This window comes from Camelus bactrianus, chromosome 1 (genome assembly GCF_048773025.1).
Source record: "Camelus bactrianus isolate YW-2024 breed Bactrian camel chromosome 1, ASM4877302v1, whole genome shotgun sequence".
NCBI lineage: Eukaryota > Metazoa > Chordata > Mammalia > Artiodactyla > Camelidae > Camelus > Camelus bactrianus.
The window spans coordinates 129,487,586-129,509,717 of record NC_133539.1 but is presented as its reverse complement, the minus strand read 5'-3'; the positions used below and the strand labels follow the sequence as shown (position 1 = coordinate 129,509,717).

Genomic DNA, 22,132 nt, shown 5'->3' with positions numbered 1-22,132 from the left:
CTCTTTTGTTCCCTTTACGAGGCTGGTTTTTCTGAGTATCAGGACAACATGTACTTCTCCTAAGTAGCTGGCTTACATGGATCTGGTGGACACAGGGACTGTTAAAGGGACCGTAGCTTCCTCTCTGCTCCAGCCAGTGGGCATTCAGAGCCGGGTCTGTGGTGTGCCTCAGCAGCCGTGCAGGCCTCCGTGCACCGGCCTTTTCTTTTAACCCATGTTGGCATTAAAGAGCTGACTCCGTGTTTGTTGCAGCTGACGTCCCCCACTGACAGCCGTGTCGTTAGTTTGCGGTAGTGTGTCTCCAAACCCCAGTCAGCCATGAAGGAAGATGCTTTGGCCAATCTAAGACCTTGGATTCTCACCCCCACCCTTTTTCATCTCACCCAGGGGAAGAGTTTGGCCACCACCATCATGCTGATCATGAGGTCTTGTTTCTCCTTTCATGCTCTAGTCCAAATGTGAACACTTCATTCTTCACTTTGTCTCGCTTGAGACAGGCCAGACATTCTGAAAGAGTCCATCACATTCTGGGGGGGAACAGAACAGAAGTAAGTCTCGCAAGTAGAAGGAGTCTAGGCTGTCCGGGTAGGCAAATGCAGGCTGGGATCTGTGATTGTTGGGCTGTGCCCTGGACACAGGCCTTTCCCGTGGCTCCCGAGAGCCCAGGGGTCGGAGTGAGGACAGCCTTGCTTGGGCTCCTCCATCCTCATCTGCTCAGTGGCAAGTGTGTCTGCTAATAGGAGCTCCGCCAGACCTCGGGACCATCAAATCTCAGATCACGGGAGAACCTTGAGTCCCTTCTCCAGAGCCTCCTTTGTGAGAATCCAGTGCCTTCTGTGGTGACCAGCGGCAGGAGATGCCTCCCCCTCCAGGAAGCACCCTTCGGAGGACTGTGACTCAGTGCACCTTGCTGTGAGCTTGTGGGGATCCGGCCGTGGTCCCTGCAGAACCAGACTTGAGATGGGCTTAGCAACGGAAATGACAGGACTAATATTCCAGGCCAGGGCTGGAGGGAGGGAACAGGGGAAATTGAATGTGACCTCAAACACATAGGTGAGTGCTGGGTCTGTTACTAAAATGGGGAGCATGGGAGGTACCTGCCAGAAATTGAATTCCAGAGTAAATGGTGGACATGAGGCATTTTTAAGATGCCATTTTTCATCCAAGTTAGGACTTCATAGAGGCACTCGGGTCTATGAGCCTAGGGCTGATTTGAAGGAGCCGGACTAGAGATACACGTTGGGAGGCGTCATTCTTAGCTGGTGTTCACAGACGCGCATGTGAATTAGATCATCTTGAGAGCTGCAGACTGAGGCTGAGGGGGGGCAGGGCTGTGCCTTGGTTGGAGGAAAGCCCAGACCATGCAGCTTTGGTGTGTCAGTCAGTGGCGTTTAGGTTTTTCAGGGCAATGTCATTTATCCTTAAGGGGCCGGGGGGTGGGCAGGGCCAGCCAGGAAGAAATCTGAAGGGAGGGTCTTGGCCACGTGTGTGTCTTGGGAAGTTGCAGAGTCTGCAGGGTCCGGGAGGGTAGACTCCTCAGAAGCTGGAGTTGGAGTGGGGTGTGTGTTGAAGGTAGTCACACTAACATATCAGGGAGGGAAGGAGGCCTAGGGAGTCCCCGCTCTTCCTGACTCGCTTTCCAATGAACAGAAGGCAGACAGAGGATCTGAGGTGAGAAGGGATGGGCGCTGGGAGGGGAGCCAACCTGGAGAATGGTGCTTGAAAAATTCTGGAATAGTCTCCCTGCAAAATAGAGGTTAAAAAAATCCAGAATCTTAATATTGATAGTGACTGGGGAGAAGGCAGTTGTTTTTCTGGCCTCCTAACGGTAAGGCATGTATCCAGGGATACACAGAATATTCGGGCAGTCTATTCCGGGCGTTTGGTACCGGGGAAACAGCACAAGTTTAAAGGGGGACAAGGGCAGCGGAGGGAAACTAGCCAGGCCCCGTGTCAGGTACCAGTCGGCCGCCCTACTTGCGTGTTGCATTCACATCCATGCCTCCCAAGTGGGCGGTGGCAGCCCCCTTTTGCGGATTGGCAAGCCTTCTCAGAGGGGTTAAGTTATTGGTCCGTTTAGAGGGTAGTAAATACTGTAACAGGATTCAAGCAGGGTCTTGTCAGACTTCAAGGGCGTGTTTTCTCTACTAATTCCGGTACCTCCCTGGTGTACTTGAAATGGTGAAGTGGGTCAGTTTTGGGGCCTTTCAGAAAAAGTACGATTTAAGTGCCTCAGGACTGATTCACAAAGCTCAGTGTTCTTTGATAGTTCTGAAGCACCGCAGTGCTTTACGCCCCACAGAGGTAAGGTCTTACTCCTTTGACGATGAAGTGGTTGAAATGATGTATAGGTGCAAAACCAGACTTAGCAGCTTCTGAAGGGAAACTCTCCAGTTCTCCCTTGATAGACTTTCTTCTACGGGATGTAGCTGTGCTGCAGCATAGGCCTGAGCTGTCCGTATGGATTGTGGGTTTGATATCCAAATTTAGCATAAAACAGTCAGATGAAGAAAATCAACGTTCACAATTTATTTTTGGGTTTCATTAGACAAGATATACTATCAGGTAGTGGCCCATATAGCTAATGAAATTGAGTACAGAACATTGAATTTCTTACTTTTTATTTAGAGTTTTCTTACTGCATAAGTTTGCCTCCTTTGGAACATCAGCTCCTCCACAAGGGAACTTGTCAGTTTGTTGGTGTGATTGCATTTATACAGTGAATGTAATCTCGGCTTCCTCAGCCCAATCTCTCCAGTGCAGAATCACGGGCTGTAGCCATCTCTTAGTCACGCAAATACTTCTAAAATTATATGATGCCAGAAAAGAAAGAAGAGAGAGAGAGAGACATTGCCTTTATCAAAATTCCTTTCAATTCTGACTGGAAACTGTTGTTGAGCAGCTCTGGTTTCCTTTGGATATGAATATATACATTTCTTTGCATGTAACCCGGGTTTTGGACTAGAACACCAAGCCCTTGCTTTCCGCAAGCCACAAAAATAGTAGCCAAATTGCACTCGTGTGAAATATTTTATTCTTTTTCTGAGAAAGAATCCTTGAATTTGGGACTTCAGCTGTGATTTTTGCTTTTTGCTTCTCCCACCCCTCTTGTAATCTCTCACTCCTTCCCACGTGGCCCCCAATAGGTCGTGGTCCCAAAGGAGCAAGCAAATACCCAGTTGGTCACCATGCAGTGCTGCTACAGAGGGAGACCTGCCAAGACCTAAAGGATATTATCAGAGAGGACTTCCTGGAAGAAATGGGCTCTACATTCATTTGTGAAGACAGAGTAAGGGTCAGCCAGTAGAAAGCATGAAGACTGTGGCTCATGTGGCAGAGCAGCCCGGGTGAGGCCTGGAGGCTTGTGCGGTGGGGAATCGGGGAGAGTGCCATGTGTGGTCCAGGTTTGTGGGTGCCCCTGCTGGGGAGGACACTGGAGAGGGCCTGGGGTGAAGGGCTTTCGAAGAGTTTGGGTTTTACTAGAACTGACACAGGAGGCAGTGAAGGGTGTCAGCAGGAAGTGACCCTCAGGAAAGGTACTTCTGGTTTTGCTTCTGATATTCTACAGACAGAAGGGTCGGGACGGGCGAGAGCAGGTCTGTCTGTCCCTTTGAGACCCACCCCGTCATTCATTTATTCATAACACGCGCACTTCTGTGTGTCTAGGGGAGAGTGGGTGGACCCACATTAGTAAGCAAAATGTATTTGCTTCTTGTGAGCTTAGCAGTGTCAGAAGTTGACTTAGCCTAGAATGTTCTAGGAATAAAGGAAGAAGTTGCGGAGGTTGGAGGGAGGGAAGTCTTCCTTGGGAAACAATCAAAATGAGCCTGGAGGTAAGTGGGAAGTAGGAGCAGGACAGGGGATCCCTGAGGTCACTGGGGACCTGGGAACTGGGGTGAGGCTGGGTGAGCAGTGTTGGGGGCGGGGCTAGAATTCCACCAGGGAGCCTCTGAAGGGTTTGAAGTGGGGTGATGTAATCAACTTTGTGATTTGGGAAGGCTGCAGTTGCTGTGTGTGTGTGTGTGTGTGTGTGTGTGTAGCAGGGAAGAGGGGGAGGGTGCCACCAACTGGGGGGGGCACTAAAACACCATTCACAGGCTGGGAGAGGGGCGTCTGGGCTGCTTGGGGACGGCTGGGGCAGTGTGGATGCCGGATTTCCTTATGGGGAGGGCTTGTTATCGGGGTCGCCCGAGAGGCGACTTTTGGCTGGAAGAAAAGAGATGGAGGCTGCCAGGTGGACTTTCCTCTTCTCTCCTTCCCTTCCTTGTGTGATGATCTTAGCTCAGCCAACTTTTGGAACAGAAGAGCTAAGTTCCAGGGTAGCCCAGGACTTTGTTGAGCTGGTTCGAGTGAGATCTGATAGGATTTAGATTTCTGTTCAGATCTGCATGTTCACTTAGCTAGAAACCTCCTGTCATTTCGATTTCCATGGGGTATTTATTCTTGATAAAGATTGCTTTCTTGGTGAGAGGAAATTTAATACAGCTGTTGTCTTTCTCAAAAAAAATCATATCTTTAAAGAAATTTAATATTCCAAAGAATAGCAAAATTTAAAAATTATAAAGTAAGGCTTTGGTGTAGTTTCTTTGGTTTCTGAGCTAATGTGGAGTTAGAGCCTTTGCATTACTTAATAGCACATCCTTAGTGAGCTGTTAGTGAGCACCCCAGGCCCCACCTCTCAAAACACCATTAAAGTTTGCTCTGAAATAGTGAGGTCATAAAGGTCTTGTTTGCAGAATTCAAACAGTGTGTTTATATTATGCAGCATAGCTCCATTTATAAAATAATAATAGGTTCAAAATTAAGAAAGTGGAAGATAATTGATTTTTTTAAAGCTGAAACATAAACTTTCTTGTGCTAATGTTGCAACTGGAAATTTTGAAAAGAAAAGTCCTACTGTAATATCATCTACGTGGTATACATATATGACTTCCACATTTGAAAAGTAACGGCGCAGTGGTTTTAGAAGTCAGGAGCATTCCAACTCAGATACTGGCATTGATGGTTGCTGGTTTTCAATGGAAGAGCCTAAATTTGCCTTCTTAGCATTTTTTTTTCTTCGTAGTGAGAGGGCTTAGTAGTGCTTTGCCAGCATGAGTTTGGGGCAATTTGAGGGCAGATGTCGTGTAGCAGCAGTGAGATATTTCCATGCGTTTAATTTTCCGGACATCACCAGGGCACATGTGGGGTTTGTGCATGCAGGCTGGGATGCTGCAGGACTCCCTAATCCATCACCGTTATGTCCTGGAGCTGCTCCGGTTAGTGAATAATTTTCTGTGCCTTGGATGTAAAGTGGTCTGATGCAAATGATCAGATATGTAGTTAAAGTGCTATTACTTGAAATAAGAGAAACCTAGAAATATGGCTCTAACAATACAGGATGAGGGAGGAGAATTGGCTGAGCTGCGTGCAGTGGGGAGTCTTCTCAGGTGACTCCCACGCCGTGATTCCTGCCAATATCCGCCCCAGCCCTGCACGGTTGTCCTGCCGAAGCAAGCATGCACTTTGCTCAGAAACGCACTGAATTTCCTTGCGCCTCTGTTTGTTGGCTTTTTTTTGAAAGCACATCTTGCCCTTTGCTTAAATGCCATCCCTGCAAGTCGCCTCACACACTCATCCTTCTGGACCTCGTCCATACATAGCTGCTGAATGGATGAACAGAATGTAGAATCTCCATTTAGTGAAACATTATTCAGACGTAAGAGTGAATAAAAAAGAAAAAGAGGAAAATGAAAAAGGCCACCTCTTCTGGGAAGTCCACTCTGACTGCTCAACACGCCCTTTTATCTTTGAAACACAATCACTTATGCTCCACTCTACTCTTTTTGATAGTACTTACAATCCTCTAATAAACTTTAACGTTTTCAAAAAAAAAAAGAGATGCTGATACCACTTCAACATGGACGAGCCTTGACAAGAGCATGTTAAGTGAAAGGAAGCAGACACACACGGCCACATATTGTTGACTTCAGTGATCTGAAATTCCCAGAATTGGCACATGCAGAGGCGGAGAGCAGGTGATGGTTGCAAAGGGCTAGGTTGAGGGGGGTTAGGGAGTGACTGCTAGTGACAGGGGGATTCTTTTGGGGTGATGAAGTGTTCTGGAAATAGATGGTGATGAGGGCTGCACAACCGTGAGTGTGCAGAAGACTGCTGAGCGCTGTCTCTGGGAGTGCCTGTGGTTGGGGCGGCTTTATTTTGTTCTTACCCTGCAATGTGAACAGTAATCTTGTGCTGAGGCAGTTCTACTTCTGTGAGTGGTGAGGCTCAGAGACTTTGCAGAGTCATGTTTCTTTTCTCCCCCTTGCTGAGTGTAGGCAAAAATAGTTTAAGCCTGAGAAAGTGCTCCATCTGCAGAAATGACTTTCAGTTTGCATGGTGTAAAAATCTTGAGAGCTTTTTAATCGTTGACGACAGTCTGTGAGGGGAAACAGCCCCTGAAGCCTGGGTGCGACCTGGAAGAGCCGCTCTTCCCTCCCTGACAGGGGTGGGGATTTCACCGCCATTCAGGCAGTGAAGGGCCCAGACCCGTGAGTAGAGTTGACAATCGTGAATATTTACGTGTATTCGCTGCTTCATCTTGGATATTAATTTCAAGCTGAGTCAGTTTGTGGCGGCAGCCTCATCCTACATCAGGAATCTATATTATATGCTCTTTGAGGTGGAGACCAGACAGACTTTATTATTTAACAGTCTCCCTTGAATTGATATCTCAGATTCCTTTGTAAAACGTAAAACAGCAGAAATACACACGTCCTTTAATGCCAGTGTGACCTGGATCGGGTTTAGTCTCTGTGCCTTAGTGGCCTTAACTGCGGGTGGGGAAGATGATAACAGTGTTTCCCTCAGAGGGCCTGGTGAGGGGGGAGTGAGAAGCACAAATTGAGGACTTACACGAGATGCTCATGAATGTCCGAAGTTAGTGCTCTCAGCCTGGTGAGGCCTCAGGGGCAGAGATGTCAGAACAGAGCATTCCTAGCCGGAGCTCGATCCGTGTTGGCAGCTGTTATGATCACTATCACCACTGTGGGTTATCAGGTAGTTTTAAGTCTTGGTAATATGAATTCTTGAATAATGTTAAAAGACTAGACATCTCAGATCCAGTTTACATAGTTTTCAAGATTTCCTCTGAGAAATGGATATTTTATTCCCCATCAGAAGTCTGAGTTGAGTCTCTAAAAAAATTCTGTATTCCTCTATCTGTTTGCTTTAATTCTCCATTTCTTAAAAAAAAAAGTTTTTAAATGGAGTTACTGGGGACTGAACTGAGGGCCGCATACATGCTAAGCACATACTCTCCCAATTGAGGTATAATCTCCCCCAGAATTCTTTTTAAACTTTACTTTCTTAGTATTCAGAGGTTAGAGGCCTCTAATTCTTTTTCTGGAGACTTGTCCATGAACCTGTAAATCTATTATTAATGAACAAATCTTGGTTTATTAAAAAAATCAATAGAATATTCTGCAATCCATCCAAAAGAAAATGCTCATTGATTTAAATGTTTCTCCTTTATGGTGATTTCTACTTTCTGGTCTAGCTTAATTTATTAACACCCATCCTCATCATCATAATGACCAAACTCGCTCTGAATGGACACCTGCCTAAGGCTAAAATGCTTTCCTCATGTTTTACTTCATAGCAGGTGTTTGAGGGTAGGTATCATTGTCTCCTTTTTTGCAGCTGAGGGATTGAGAGATGGAGCAGCTTGTCCCAAATTACACACAGCTGGCAGTGGCTAGCTCAGTGCTGGAACCCTGGCTGCACAGGATGCATTTTTAATTGCTCCTCTAATCAGCCTCCCGTTGAGTGGTTTCCCGAACTCCTGTGACTCCATAAATGGCCAATTTTAGTGATCTCAGCCTGATGAGGACTTCAAAGGAGAGATACCAGTGAGAATGTGAGACAGAGTGGCATAAATTAAAATTGTACATTTTCACAAATGTTGCTTTCTCAGGCAATGAGTTAAAAAGTTAATATTTTTTTAATTTTAGTGCTCTGTGAGCACTAAAAACAAAACAATAAAAATAATTATAGTGTAAAAGAGAAGTGGGCTTTGAAAGTCCAACCATTGCTAGTGATGTTACTTGCTTTTCTCTAGTGGCCCTTAATTACAGAAATACTTAGAAAGACTGAATTGGTTTTATGTAGTCGTAGTATGGAAGTAAAGATTGTCAGTGAATATTGTAAGTAAAATCATTACTCTTTTCTTTCCTAATGATGAATAGGTAAGTTGTTTTTATGGCTTAAGTACATTTCCTCATTTGTGAAATTTGAGTAATATCGTTTTCCTTGTCTGTGAGATTTAGACGCCTTGTATACAAAGCACCCAAAAGGTGCTTAATAAAAATGTGCTGTCACAATGACAGGTATTTTAGAAGGATCAACTCTGAATACTAAAGGGGGTGGCTTATTTCTGATGCATATTCAATATGTATATATATGATATATATGAATATGGCTTAAAGTAACAAGGATTCATTTATTTTTTTAGTGCACTATGAAGTTTTAATGAAATCTGTATCATTCTATTGAGACAGGGATTAGTTAAATTGCCTTAAGCAGACGACCTTGAAGATTATTTACACAGAATGTGTATTGTTACAACTGAGAATTCATGTTACCATGTAACATCCACTCAGACATTTAAATTCGTGGATTCTGACCAGATCCATTAAGTTTAAAAAAATCCACATTTATCATTTTCAGGGAATAATCTTCTCTCTTTTGTGATTAAAGAAAATTTTGATTTTTTTTCTTGCACTTTTAACAGGTTTAAAATATCAAAACATTGATTTGACATGTAACTTTTTTAATAGAATAAATCTCATGCTGTTTTAATATGTAAATAAAGGTTTTTGTATTTCAACAAACTTTTACGATTTCCTGGCTCTTTGAGAAGTATTTTGCAAGATACTTAGATTACCTACTGTTGGAAAAATACAGACGTTACTTTTATGAATATAGGCCTAGTAAAGATCTGTTGGTTTTTGCTACAGTGCAAGACATGAGGCCTAGGAGAGCTTTGCTGCCGATTGCCAGGAGGACATATCCCAGGTCTCAGTCTCCGCTCCTGTAAACTGAAGAGGCTGGACTGGTTTCTTTCCTCCTCTAAGATGAGTTTCCATAAGCCTATGTCTTTTGTTTATATTCAGGAGTATTAGCAATATCAGATTAAATATTGAATACCCCTCCCTTACCCTGAAACAAAGTGCAGTATGTGCTACAGAAGCTTTTAGTGATCTGATTCTCGTTTCTGATCCTACAGGCAATTTTGTGTTGCATGTTTCCCGGCAACCTGGAAGGTCTTTTTAGCCATAGGTGGCGCTGTTGCACCTTCTTACCTTCTTAATTTTCCTATTTGTTAAAGAAAGCTTAAACAACGTTATTTTATTTTGATTTCTTTGCTTAATGCTTCAGAATAGCACAGTCTACATTATGTCTGTCTACCTGGAAAAATTGTTCTGCTTATATCTTAGTTTTATTCTGTCATCTCGCTGTGAACATCTCAGACTTGCTGTGCAAACAATGGCAAAATCGGACTTTTCTTCCAGTGCTAGAAACCAGTGAGCCGGGAATTTATAAAACAGCTAGAAGCGGCCTCTGGAGCACCTTAAAGCTGAAAAGTGTACTGGGTTCCCTGAGTATTGACCCCGCCGCTGTGTGTTAATTAGTGGTAGGAGATTTGGTACATATAGGAAGGGGTGTAGTTTTTTGACTTGGGTTTGCGTGCACACGCTGCCACTGAGCCACGTGAGCCTAAGTCAGTTCGTTCTGAGATTTCCCTCGTCTGTGAGATGGGGATGCTCATATCTGCTTTGTAGAATTGTGAGAATTAGAAATTATGTAAAGTGTTTACCACAGTGGGTATGTCAAGAGGGCTCATAAACTTTAGCTACTGTTTTGTGAGAAGCCATCATTTGATAGTCTTTGGCAATTACTAAGAAACAGGAAAATAAGGAAAGCTGGTTTTATGATGAAAGATATTTGAGGAGGTTCGATAGTTCCTATACCCATAATTTAGCATCAGCAAAGTCAGAACTGTTACACAGTCGCCCTGAACCAACGTTAAGCCACAGAATTTTTTGTTACTTCAAATATGTTGGGGCTTAATGGGATCCAATACTTATACACATGTTGTCTCCAGCAGCCAACTGAGAGATGACAGAAAAGAGTATGCAGGCGATATATGTCTTCATTTTTACTGATGAAGCCACGTTCTCCATGAACTTCAGGGCTGTGGGAAAATGCGTGTCATTATACTGTGTCCCAGAAGTAGAGACTCACCCTGTCCCAGGTAACTCTGGGCCACAGCGAGCCTTCCCTTGAGAGGGCCTGCCCCATCATGCACAGGGCTGTCCTGCCATGGAGCTGAGCATCCCGGGTGCTTCCCAAGTGTGGCCAGCACTGGAAGGAAAGGAACGGTTTCACATACCCTGCTTGTCTCTCCGGACTCACACCTCACTCTGTTAGTGTGATAAAGGCTAGCTGTGGGCCATGGGTCTGTGGTGTGGAGAAGCACTCTCCGTGGCCAAGAGGAGTGGGGAGAGGCATCCCCTCCCTCAGTTTAAACAGGTGGTGGTATGGAACAGAAGGGTGCTCCCCAAGAGTTTATAAAAGGAGAAATAAGGATTTTCTTTGGGACTTATTCTAGCCAGGAAACACAGAAGATGATTAGAAAGGAGACTTGTAAATCACTTTAATATTAAGTTGACATTTGTTGAGCACCAATAATGTGCTACATTCTTTTCTGAGAGTTTTACAGAAATGAATCCTTCAATCTTCTCAACAATCGAGTAAGGAATGTTTGATTTTTATCCCAGTTTTACAGTGTGGAAACTGAGGCACACAGAGTGTAAGTTGGCCAAGGTCACAGAGCTAGTAAGTGGCAGAGCTGGTATTTAAACCCTGGCTGTCTGGTTTTGAAGCTCCCAGGGATGGGCTTTGGGTGTTTAGAGGTATCTGCATCCCTGGATCTCTGTACCTCTGTGCATCAGTTTGCCCAATAAGGACAGTGAAAGGAGAGTTACACAGGTGCTCACAGTCGTGTCTCAACCACTGTCCACGAAGAGTGCACCGTGATTAGCTTTAATTGTTTTTCAGGCAGTAGATCTGTTGGTATAACAGAAATTTAGTCCATTGAGTTAATCTAGAAACCCTTCTTGCTCTGCTTCTGTCCATGTTTGCCATGTTACTGCCTGCCCGGGATTAGGCCGTGGAGGAGAAACTGTACTCATGGTTGAACTCTGATATTTCAGTCTGGTTCATAGTTTCACATATTCTGTTACATTAATAAGTTAAGTTTCTGGTTTTCTTGCATCAGTGTCTCGTGAGTTTGGTTAATGTGAAACCAGTCCATGGGAGCCCAGGTGTGCTGACGGTATAATTTCTGAGCACGTTGTGGCACTTCTACACGTGCAGTCCTGACTGGAGGATGTCCGCCTTCCTCACTGATTTCTCCAAACAGCAGGGCCCTCAAACATCCCCGTATGTGAGGCTGGGAGCTCTCTGAGTAGGCCAGCCAGCGGCCAAGTCCACCAATCAGAAAATGATGAAGTACCCGGAAGTGGGTTTAATAAAAGAAAAGGGCTTCCAGGTAGTCCGATGGGCTGTTCGAGTCCATTTGGTGAAAAGCTGTTCACTGTCTGTGGTTGAGCTGATTCTTTGCTGTTGAAAATTCTGGATTAGATGAAGGGATTTTAAAAAGCAGAAAGGAGTGATTTCAGGTGGTACGTCCACACCGGTGAGAAGTGATGGATGACCGCCTGTGTGAGGCATAGACAGAGTCTTACAAACTTCATAAAACAGCTTTAAAAGCTCTGCCATCTGAGTGCACTTCATATGTGGTCCAGTTCATCACTGGTCACGCTGAGAGGGCAAATAATTTATGATGGCGGAAAGGACAATGAGGCATCAAAAAGTATCAGTCATGTTCCCTGTTTAAAGGATGTGGCACAATATAATATATTTGAGCTGGTTTTTCACTGAACAATTTTTCGTGTTTTCTGGGATGCCCAGCTCCCGAAGTTTCCACGCAGCTGCATGTCCCCTCACTGCAGCTCTGTCAGCACTTGTCCTGGGCTGACGTGGTGTCACGGGGAGCAGGACTGTCAGCGTCCCCGGCTCCTCCGAGCTCCGTCTCCTCATCCGCAGTGCTGGGCTTCTCATCCGTGTCTACTTAGAAGGGTTGCTGAGAACCACACGTGATAGTTGTCAGGGGTGATTTGTGGTTGTCCCTGTGTTTGACATATAGTCAGTATTTGATAGAAACACATGTTTTTTATTATAGTTCTGGCTTCTACATTGCAGTGGTTTTTAGTCTCCATTTTTTTATAACTTTTTTCTTATTTTTAAATAAGCACTTTTTGGGGGGGGGATTACTGGGGATTGAAGCCAGCACATTGTGCATGGTAAGCAAGTGCTCTACAACTGAGTAATACCCACCCTCCTTGTCTTCACTTAAAAATAAATATTGCAATACACAAAAAAGCTCTTAAACACCATCATGGGACCTATTTTCTGTATAGACAATTGAATACATATGCTATTTCAATAAGAATAAATGTTGGGACATACCTTTCTGAATCTGTTTACTTGTTTACAAACGATGATAGCTAGTGATAAACACGAGTCTTGGATCCAGTACTTCTTAGGGACTGCTTTGACATCATGGGAAATTACATTCTACAGAGAAGGCAACTTGGGTCTCGTTGATATTTGGATGATTTAGCAGATGATCAAGTCTTTCAAAACTTGACAGTTTTGTATTTTAAACTAACTGCAAAGTTATCTTCTAGAAGTTGGAATTCCTAAGCTTGTGAAGTGCTCAGTAATTCAGTGTGTATGTGTTTGTGTCTGTGTGAACGTGTTTGTGTGTGATTTCAGGAAGGTAGAAATAAGTTCCTTGTAGCCCTCTGATACCTTCCTCCTCCAGTTCAAGATGTAGGCATATATTTACACAAGTAAATTGATATTCTTTTGTCATTTGACATATTGGTGGGAATACGAGGTTCTCACAGTTGTTTCAGAAGGGTTGGGGAGCATCAGGTTTGAAAACAGGAGGAGAAAGAGGCCGGGAGGCACTTCACACTCTGTGCAGGATTTGAGGAACAGTAGCTTTTCTTTTTTCTTCTAAAGCAAACTGGCGCTGAATTGTAACATACTATTACTCAGAATTGCTTTTCTGATCAGATACAAGTGCCTCAGAGTTTTCAAGGCAACATGAATGATGAAATCCGTTTTAGGAGTTATCTTTAAAGTAGTGTTAATTTTCAAGTAAAAGGCTATAGCCTGTTCTTTCTTCGAAGGGTAAAAGACGTTCTCATTGATCCAAGTGCATGATCAATGTGCTTAGTTTCTTTGGGGTTTTTTGCTTTTTTTTTAAGTGCTTGTTTCATTGTGGTTTGAATGAATGTTTAAAATTTCTGAATTTTGTTCTTTAGAACATGCTGATTTATCAGAACTGTTAAAAACCTGATTGATCTTTCGTCTTTGTTTGGAGGGGCACCCTTTTGATTTCTGTTGTCTGTTAAAGAGGGAAATTCTTCCTCTAGCCTGCAGATCATTAAGTGAATGGTTTGCAGTGTGCCTTTAAAATTCTTTGAATGCTTTGAGCATGCTTGTCTAGTGAATTTTGAATTGACTCATAGTAATGACTTTGCTTTGATTCTGTGAATTTTGCTCCTCTCCGCAAGAATTTGAATTCTCTGTTGCATTTTGTATACGTGTTTTTAACAGGGGAAGAAATTTTACATTTTTTACAAAGGTGGGTTTTCCTATCCCCTCTGAATGCCTTCTATAAGTGATACAACAAAAATCTGTTATTGCAGTGCTTAATTATTTCATAAACTAATTTTTGGCTTAATCAGAAGCAATGAGAAAGTGTGATAATAAAAAATATGAAAACCTTCCTTCCTTTGAAGAATAGAAATGAGGTGGTCAGGCTCACGCATGCTTTGTGCTTGACACACTTTCATGTCATTGTGTATCATGATCCGGAGATGGAGTTGCTTCAGGTTTTATAGATTTTTGTTTGAACATTTTTGTTGAATTCTTTCTCCAGGCTGATGTTTCCTGTTGAGTTTGTGGAAAGCGTAGAAGGGAAACAAATTCTTTGTTTTATTTTCAGGAGGCCTGAGTTGCTGATGAGAAAAGAGTTGAGGGTGGGCTGAGGAACAGAGTGACACTCCCTCTCCTCCCGGCTGAAACTGATGAACAATGAAATCAATTAAGTGTATCAGTATTTGACCAATAGAATTCAGCGAGCCCAAACTGGCAAGTTATGCCCAATGGAAAGTACTGAATTCACCTGCAGAATTAGGTGCTTTGCCAATTAGAAGCAGCTTAGAGCAATCAGAAAAATTAGTTCATAGGATGAGATATAAAAGAATGTAATATCTTCTATTTCTGAAACTTTTCTTTGTTAAGTTGTGTAGAGCTAAAATTAAGTTTCAAACGCCAGGAGTTAAGAGTCTGGGTGGTTCTGTGGGATCGTTAGTCAGGGATGTGTCTAGATCCTGCTAGAGTGACTGAAGGTGGCAGGAAAAGACCCAGGGCTAGGATTTGTTATCCTAGGGTGTCCTCCATAATGGTTCCATAATGGTTACATGTGGGAGCCCAAGATTAGGTTAACAAATTGTAACAGACCCCAGCCGCCTGTTAATGTTCAGAAGAAAAATGTGTGCTTAGTAACTGCTTTGCAAGCAGGAGCCTGTGCATCCTCACTCCTGTCTCCTTGCCTTAAAAAGCAGAGACAATGCTTTGCTTGCATAGTTGATGCTTTAGATAGAACTCTGCTCATTTCAAAGCAAGGACCCAGGCCCTCAGCTATAAAAGCTGGGCTTGTGTGCTTTTAGATAGTCTATTATCCCTAAAACAAGGACCTGGCTGGTCTCGTGGTCTGCTTTGTAATTCACTTATCTAAAGAATGTATCTTATTCACCTCACCCCATGACTTCCCTAAAGATACACTAAGCCTTTGTACTCATTGTGGATTCTACAATCTCTGTCTCCTCCCGTCTTTCCTCAAGTTCCTACTTACTATCACACAACTGTTAATGACTTTTTCCTTTCGTTATACACAGTAAATATAGGAGCATTTGAGAGGCTCGTGGAGTTGGCTCCCTACTCCTTCTCTTTTTCTGGACTTTTCCCACAGAGTCTTGAGTAATCATTCCGTGTCGGTACGACTTCTGCCAGCCGTAACCCACAGTTCCAGGTGAGAATGATGCAGGCTTTATCTCTCCTACCCAAGGGAGAGAGAGAAGAGAATTGAGATCTGCTCCCTTGTGGTCCCTTCCTTCCCCAGGGCCACTCCAGTTCACCTGCAGCCTTCTGGACTCTGCTGCCAGGGCCTCTGTCCCAGGACTGATTTCAGCCATTTTTTCCCTTGCCATCATTTCCTGTGCCTTTCAGAAGTTGGTCTCTTCTCTGCAATTCAACCCTGGCAGATGTGATGGTGGTCAGCGTGCTGGTGAGCAGTAACCTGGGGACTCCCAGGGGCCATGCTGATTCTCCTGAGTCTCTCATTCGGGGTTACAGAACTGTCGAGCACCGGAGGAAGCCCATTCACGTGAGGGCAGCACAGCATTGCATCACTTTCATTTTATTTTTGAAATTTCAGTGGAGAAATTATTTGTAGCAAACTGTTCCAGTATTTTGGCTGACTGCTTTCCTCACCACCATTTCCTTGTTGGATGTGGTGCTTGTTTTAAGAACCAGGTTTCTTCTCTGGTTATTTCTAGCAGGTGGCTTGCCGAATCCTTGATCTGCATTTGAAGCAGAATGCTTCATCTTGATGTCAAACTGATTTTCTTCATTCTGAATATTTCGTATACACTCAGCAACTGTTTCTAGTAAACTGCTCTTGTCCAATTTCGGTTAACTCACATTTGCTGATCTCCTGCTTTCAGGCTGAGGGCAGTTTCTTCTTCCTGTAATAAAAGTTAGCAATTTGCATCTACTATGGGAAGGTACTGGCCCGAGGTGCTTTTGTTCTTAACAGTTTTAATACAATTCACCCATTAATATTTACAACGGTTTTTACTCTATGCCAAGAATTGTGCATGCCAGTCAAACTTAGAATATTTTCATCCTCCTAACAGGAAACCCCATATGCATAAGCACTCATTCCCATCTTCCCCATCCTCCCCCAGCCCCAGGGAGCCACTCTTCTCTCTCTGTGGATTTGCCTGTGCTGGACATTTCATGTAAATCGAGTCAATTCATGTAAATGGAACCGTCTATTGTGACTGACTTCTTTCACACTGAGTAACGTTTTCAATGTTTGTCCATGTTGTTGCCTGGGTCAGTACTCCATGCTCTGCTATTGCTGAATAATATTCCACTGTATGGCTGGGCCCCTCTGTTTACCCATTCATCAGGTGATAGGCATTTTGGTTGTTTCTTCTTTTTGGCTGTGATGAATAATGGCACCATGAATATTCCTGTAGGATTTTTTATGTGGACATTTGTTTTCAGTTCTCTTACGTGTGTGCCCACAGAGCAGAAATGCTGGGTCATTCAGAAACCAACTGTTCAACTCTCTGAGGTCCTGCCAGGCTGTTTTCCAAAGTAGCCACGCAGCGTTACATCTCACCAGCAAGGGCTGTTATCTCTGGTTCCTGTGTGTCCTCATTAGTTCTTGTTATTCTTTTTTTAATTATATCGTAATGTAGTGAGTGTGAAGTGGTTTCTACTAGTAGTTTTACATGATTTCCCTTACAGCTAATGATTTTGAACATCGTTTCATTGTGCTTATTGGCCATTTGTATATTTTCCTTGAAAAATACCGTTTCAGATCCTTTATTCATTTTTTAATTTAGTTGTCTTTTTTGTTGAATTGTAGGAGTTCTTTTTTATTTGGAGATACAAATTCCTAATCAGATAAATTATTTGAAAATATTTTCTCCTGAGTGATGTTTTTTTCACTTTTTGGATGGTGTCCTTTGAAGCAAAGTTTTAAATTTGATGAACTCAATTTTATCTCTGTTTTCTTTTTTCCTTGTGCTTTTGGGGCAATATTTAAAATCTGAGGTATTTTATTTAAAATTTACATATAAAATATCTTAATTTTTAGGACCGTCCTAGGAGACGGGTGCTGTTGTTATCCCCAGTCCATGGATAGGAGGCTGAGATGCAGAAAATTTCACTGACTTATGAGTGTCAAAGCTACCCAGTGCTGTGGGAGTTCAGAGCCTCATGATTGTCCCAAGCATCTGTGCTCTTCACCACCATGCTCCACTACTGCCTGGAATCGTTAATGAAAAAGTCTTTCCTTTTTTGGTTTCTTGTTTGTTTGTTTTCTCATTGGGAACCTCATCTCCTCATTTTCCTTTCGGATATCAATGTAGGTTTATTTTAGGTCTCATGTAGGCAGAAGAATTGCTATCAGTTAACTTCTTTATTACTCACTCTCCGGTGATGATTGTTGCTATTTGACCTAATCAAGTCATGCTTAAGTCTTTCCTGCTCATGACACTGAAAAGAGTCATGACTTACAGAATGCTCAGAGAAGAAAATAATTGATTGATTTTATTTTGCTACCCAATCAAACCAATCAAATAAAAACCCCGGTGTTGACGGAGACGGTAAGCCCTCCATAATAGGGTCACTGTCTTCCTTGTGTTTCGTTTGTTTGGTCACAGTGTCTGGATAGTGACTTGCTGTCCAGCAGTTTTGTGAGGATACGGTGTTCGTGAATCATTGTAAGGACAGAATTTTGACAACAGACTGTATTGGTCATTTCACGAGGGAAAAGATAATATAGAAATACTGCTCAGATCTATTTTAAAATTAAGTTTGGAATGTTGAGAAGAGTTCAAGAAACCATACAAAGATCTTTTTCACTTATTTTAGATCTATCTTAGGCATATTATGATTACATAGCAGAGTAACTTATCAACTAGATTTGACAAGAGGCGTGTATTATTGATTATTTGTTTTAGTTGAAATATTCTTCCTGGGAAAAAGTAATCAGTGCACATAAATGAACAAATATGTTTGTATTTCTATGTAACATGGGAGCAGACTTCATATGTTTCTATATAATATATATGACTGTGTGTTTTAATCTGTCTGTCAGTGTATTTATAGTTTTTCAGCAATGTTCTAACTTTAGAATTCTTCTAAGAAAGTCACCCCCGATTCTAGCGCAGTTTGTACTGTGTATCCTGTCTTATGCATGGGATTCCACTGTCTCCTCAGTGAGGAATTTCCTCCCCTACTGAGGTAGTAGCAGAGTTAAAGGAACTGTGATTTCTAGGCCTTTGCTCTCCATGTGTTTGCAGTTGGCTGTCAATCGCGATTTTCCATTTCTTGAGTTTTCATTGTTCAATTAGAATTTTTGAAAATAAGTGTTAATATGTTGTATTTGTCTCCCTAGAAACTTGATGTGTTTGTGCTTTTCAGTTTTCAATTTCTTAAAAATTTAAATGCTCTCTTGTTTTTAAGTAGTCCTTTTACACTAGATATTTGTTTACCTCTTTATAGTTAAAATACATTTTTTCCAATGAATGAATCGGTGTGCATGTTTTAAAAGTTACCTTACTTTTTATTTTCCTTATTATAACAATTATATTCATTCTAGAGAATTTAGAAAATAAGGATAAACACAGTAATAACTTAAAAATGGCCTCTAATCTCACCTAGAGATACAGTTGTAAAATTTCAAATTGAGAATTACAAGTCCTCTCATGTTGTTCTTCTTTTTCAAGATCGTTTTGGTTACTGAGACCCTCGAATTCCCATATGAATTATAACAGCAGCTAATCAGTTTTTGCAGAGGAGCCCGCTGGGATTGTGATCGAGACCACGTAGAATATACGGATCACTCTGGGGAGCACTGCCATTCCAAGAGCACTGTCTTCTGATCCAGGAATGTACGTGGCGTGTCTGTCCAGGTATTTAGGTCTTCTTTAATTTTTTTTCAGCAATGCTTTGAGTTTACAGAATATTATTTTACTTTTTTTCTTTGCCTTTATACTGAGGACAAGTGTGCAAGGTACCGGGATCAGAAGTGTATTTTAGCCCCTCCCGTTGCTGCCAACATGGTCGCTGCGCTCTTGCTTTGCCTTGTGTACAATCTTGCACAAAATAGGACCTCAGTATCTCTCTCTTGAATGAATGATTATATGATTGTAGGATGATGCTTGAGAGTCCTTGTGATTTTTTCCTCCAGCCTTTCCCCAATTCTTAACTATGCCCTTTCTCTTCCTAAACTCCAGCCTGGGTTTCAGCCTGCCTGTGGCATTGATTTTTCCTATCTGTAGACTCTTCCTTTCACTGGTTCACGATAATGTTACATGTGGGCTGTGGAAAATTGTCAAGAAAGAACAAATCCATTTCATGCTAGTATTTTTACAGTGTGGTATTTTTTATCGATTGAAATTATATCAGGCTGACCCCCTGAGCCCTCCCGTGAGCTCTTTTCACTTTCCTACATCTGATACTGCTCTGGTTGCTACATGTGCCCTTCCCCCAGCCTTGGTTTTTGGGTTGAGTAAGTCATCATCAGTGGAGCCCTCTCTTTAAAAGATGAAGAGAACATTGGCTCCTTCTCCCTGGTTGGGGACTTGGATGAGATGAAATACCAGATAAAGAATGGAGCTCCACCTCATTCTGACCCCCGCTCTTTCCGTTCTGTTCTCCAGAGGAAAAGAGTACAATTCAACAGTATAAAGATTGATTGTGAGCTAACGAGATAGACAAGACAATCAATTATTTATTAAATATCCTTTCATGCCAGAAACAAATGTATTATACACACAAAAATCACACAAAGCATGATAATATCGTGCTTACAGACTTGTGTCCGAGTTCGAGTCCTGCTCTGGAGTGACCAGTCCTGTGAGATGGAGAACTGGTAGGATGGCTTAGGCTCTCCAGGACTGGTTTTCTGTCCTGCAGAGATGGGGCTCGCTAAGCTTCCCTCCCCCGTAGAGGTGCTGTGGGGTGTAACTGTCACGCGTGCACAACTGCTCGTTCCTCGTAAGTGCAGGATAGCATAAATTTTGCGGTGATGGCTTTATGACTGCCCCGTGTAGACTCTCAGTGCTCCAAAGGGATGCCTTGTGGTTTGGAGATGGGATTCTCATTTCTGTAAATACCCAAAGATTGTGGTATTGGGCGCTGCTGATTTGAATCTATTCTTTAGAAAGTACATATTGTAGATATATTTTTCAAGCATGTGTGCTTTTTTCCTTTTATTATTTATAGTTATACCCTCTCATCTCTTGGTGTGACTTTTCATGGAATCCAGGAAACAGTCCTAACCTACCTGCCTCTTCACTCTTCTCCGTGGTGGTTTTCTTCCCTGACTAGAAGAGGGTTTTGCACAGGAAATTTTATTTGTTCCCCTTCTCTTGGAGTCTCTCTTTCGGTCTGCCCATCTCTCACCTGCCCATCTGTCCATTTATCTACCCACTCATTCTTCTGACTTGTTCCAAAAAGCATTTCAGGCAGCTTACAGAAGAACAGATACCAAATAAACAGGTTAGAAAATGGGGCCAAGTTCAAACTGTGAGGCTAGGAGGCGAGCCCGTGTGAGGGTTGCAGCCGTGAGACACACACCTCTGCCCTGTGACTTATAAGATCGACAGCAAGAGTGTGCCTGAGGCTCCCAGCAGACACAGGGAAACAGGGTTTGTGGGAGATGCTCACTGGCTGTGAAATAAATAAGTGGCTCAGGAGAAGCCCAACCTTTCCAGCTACAAAGGCTTAGGAGAATATTTTGAGTGTCTTCCAAAATCAGGGTATTGCATTGTTTCTTTTGTCAGAGTTCTACGTATAGTTGGTTACATTCTATACCTGGAAATTTCTCCAGAACTCCTTACCAAGTGAGTGCCATTGCTCGGGAATGAGGTGGTTCTGCTCATTGACTGGGGTTGGCCAGAAACCGAAAATGACAGCTTCAAAGGAGCCTGGGATTTGTCAGTTATGTTTTGTCAGTGCTGTAGATTTCAGGAAATGCTTTCACACTTTCTCTCCATCTGAGGCGGCAGCATGCTCTCTTAGCAGCATCAGGAGCTCAGAGCCACGGAATGTTGGGGGCTGACTGCACTGCCGTCAAGACAGCCAAGCTAGTCACTGCAGGAGTGGTTCTTTCACATAGTGCATTTCATGTTCTATAGTAGAATGTTTCAACAGGGAGTTAATTAACTGAGTTAATTAACATTTAATAAATATGAAGCTTTGATGAAAAGACGGTTATAGGCAGAATATAAGTTGTGAACACTTTGAAAACGGTATCACTACTGAAATTTCAGTAGGGAAGATACACAGTTTATCTTATTTATGCCTCTCTTTTAAAGTAACAAAGAAACAAGACAGAAAAGGCAGAGGATGATTTCTGTTATTCCTCTCGGCTTGCAGGTGCCCTCACATCCAGTGGCATCCATCCAGACACCAACACTGATACTGGCCATGCTCAGAACTGCCTCAGCCCTGAAGACACAGGTGACAAATAGAAGGGGGCCGCGCCCTGTTACAGCAGGTGCTCTCACTTTGTGGGTCCTTATGTAACTGCGCGGTGTTATTCAGGATCGCCCGTTCTACATTGTTTGGCGCTGCTGCAGTGTCTCCTAGTTATTTGTTTCTGTAAGTACTCGTGTATTATTCTTCAATGTGTGGTACTACACATCTAAAAATGCTTTTTTCAGATGAAAAATAATGTATATTTAATGCAATAAGTCTGAAAAAAGGGACAAAAACGGCTATCCAGGTCCCACTAGTCAGAAATAATAATTAACACTTTAACATCTACTTTCTGTTCTTTTCATCAGTGTGTATCAGCTCTGTCATAAAAACCAGTGAGCACTCTGTGCCTGTTTACTGTGTGGAGACCTCCATTTTCCATTCGGCTTATTACATGTTTTTCTACAATATTGTATCTCCCCTGGCATGATTTTTAATGACCAGTATAGCATTATGTCTTGTGGAGGCATCGTCCATTTTACTTCGGGCTTAAATAAACTTTTAAATTCCAAGTGTACTTAACTGAAATACTGAAAAGAGAACTGTGGTGGTACCGAAAGAGCCCTACCTCCCTTCCCCTTATTTCCTGAGTGTAAAAGCTGTTGCCAATGTGGTGTATATATTTCATGACCTTTATGCCTATGACATATATATATACCCATAC

At 42.6% G+C, this 22,132-nt stretch overlaps 1 protein-coding gene across 9 annotated transcripts in view; it reads left to right on the top strand.

Annotated features, from left to right (window-relative positions):
- LOC141578906 (uncharacterized) overlaps window positions 1–22,132 on the top strand; it is a 203,937-nt gene that overhangs the window by 149,088 nt on the left and 32,717 nt on the right. For all 9 annotated transcript variants that reach the window (XR_012509805.1, XR_012509804.1, XR_012509803.1 and 6 more), the window contains 3 exons: window positions 3,147–3,347; window positions 18,711–18,896; window positions 21,367–21,591. The gene's annotated coding sequence lies outside the window, so the exon portion shown is untranslated. The remainder of the gene's footprint in view (window positions 1–3,146; window positions 3,348–18,710; window positions 18,897–21,366; window positions 21,592–22,132) is intronic.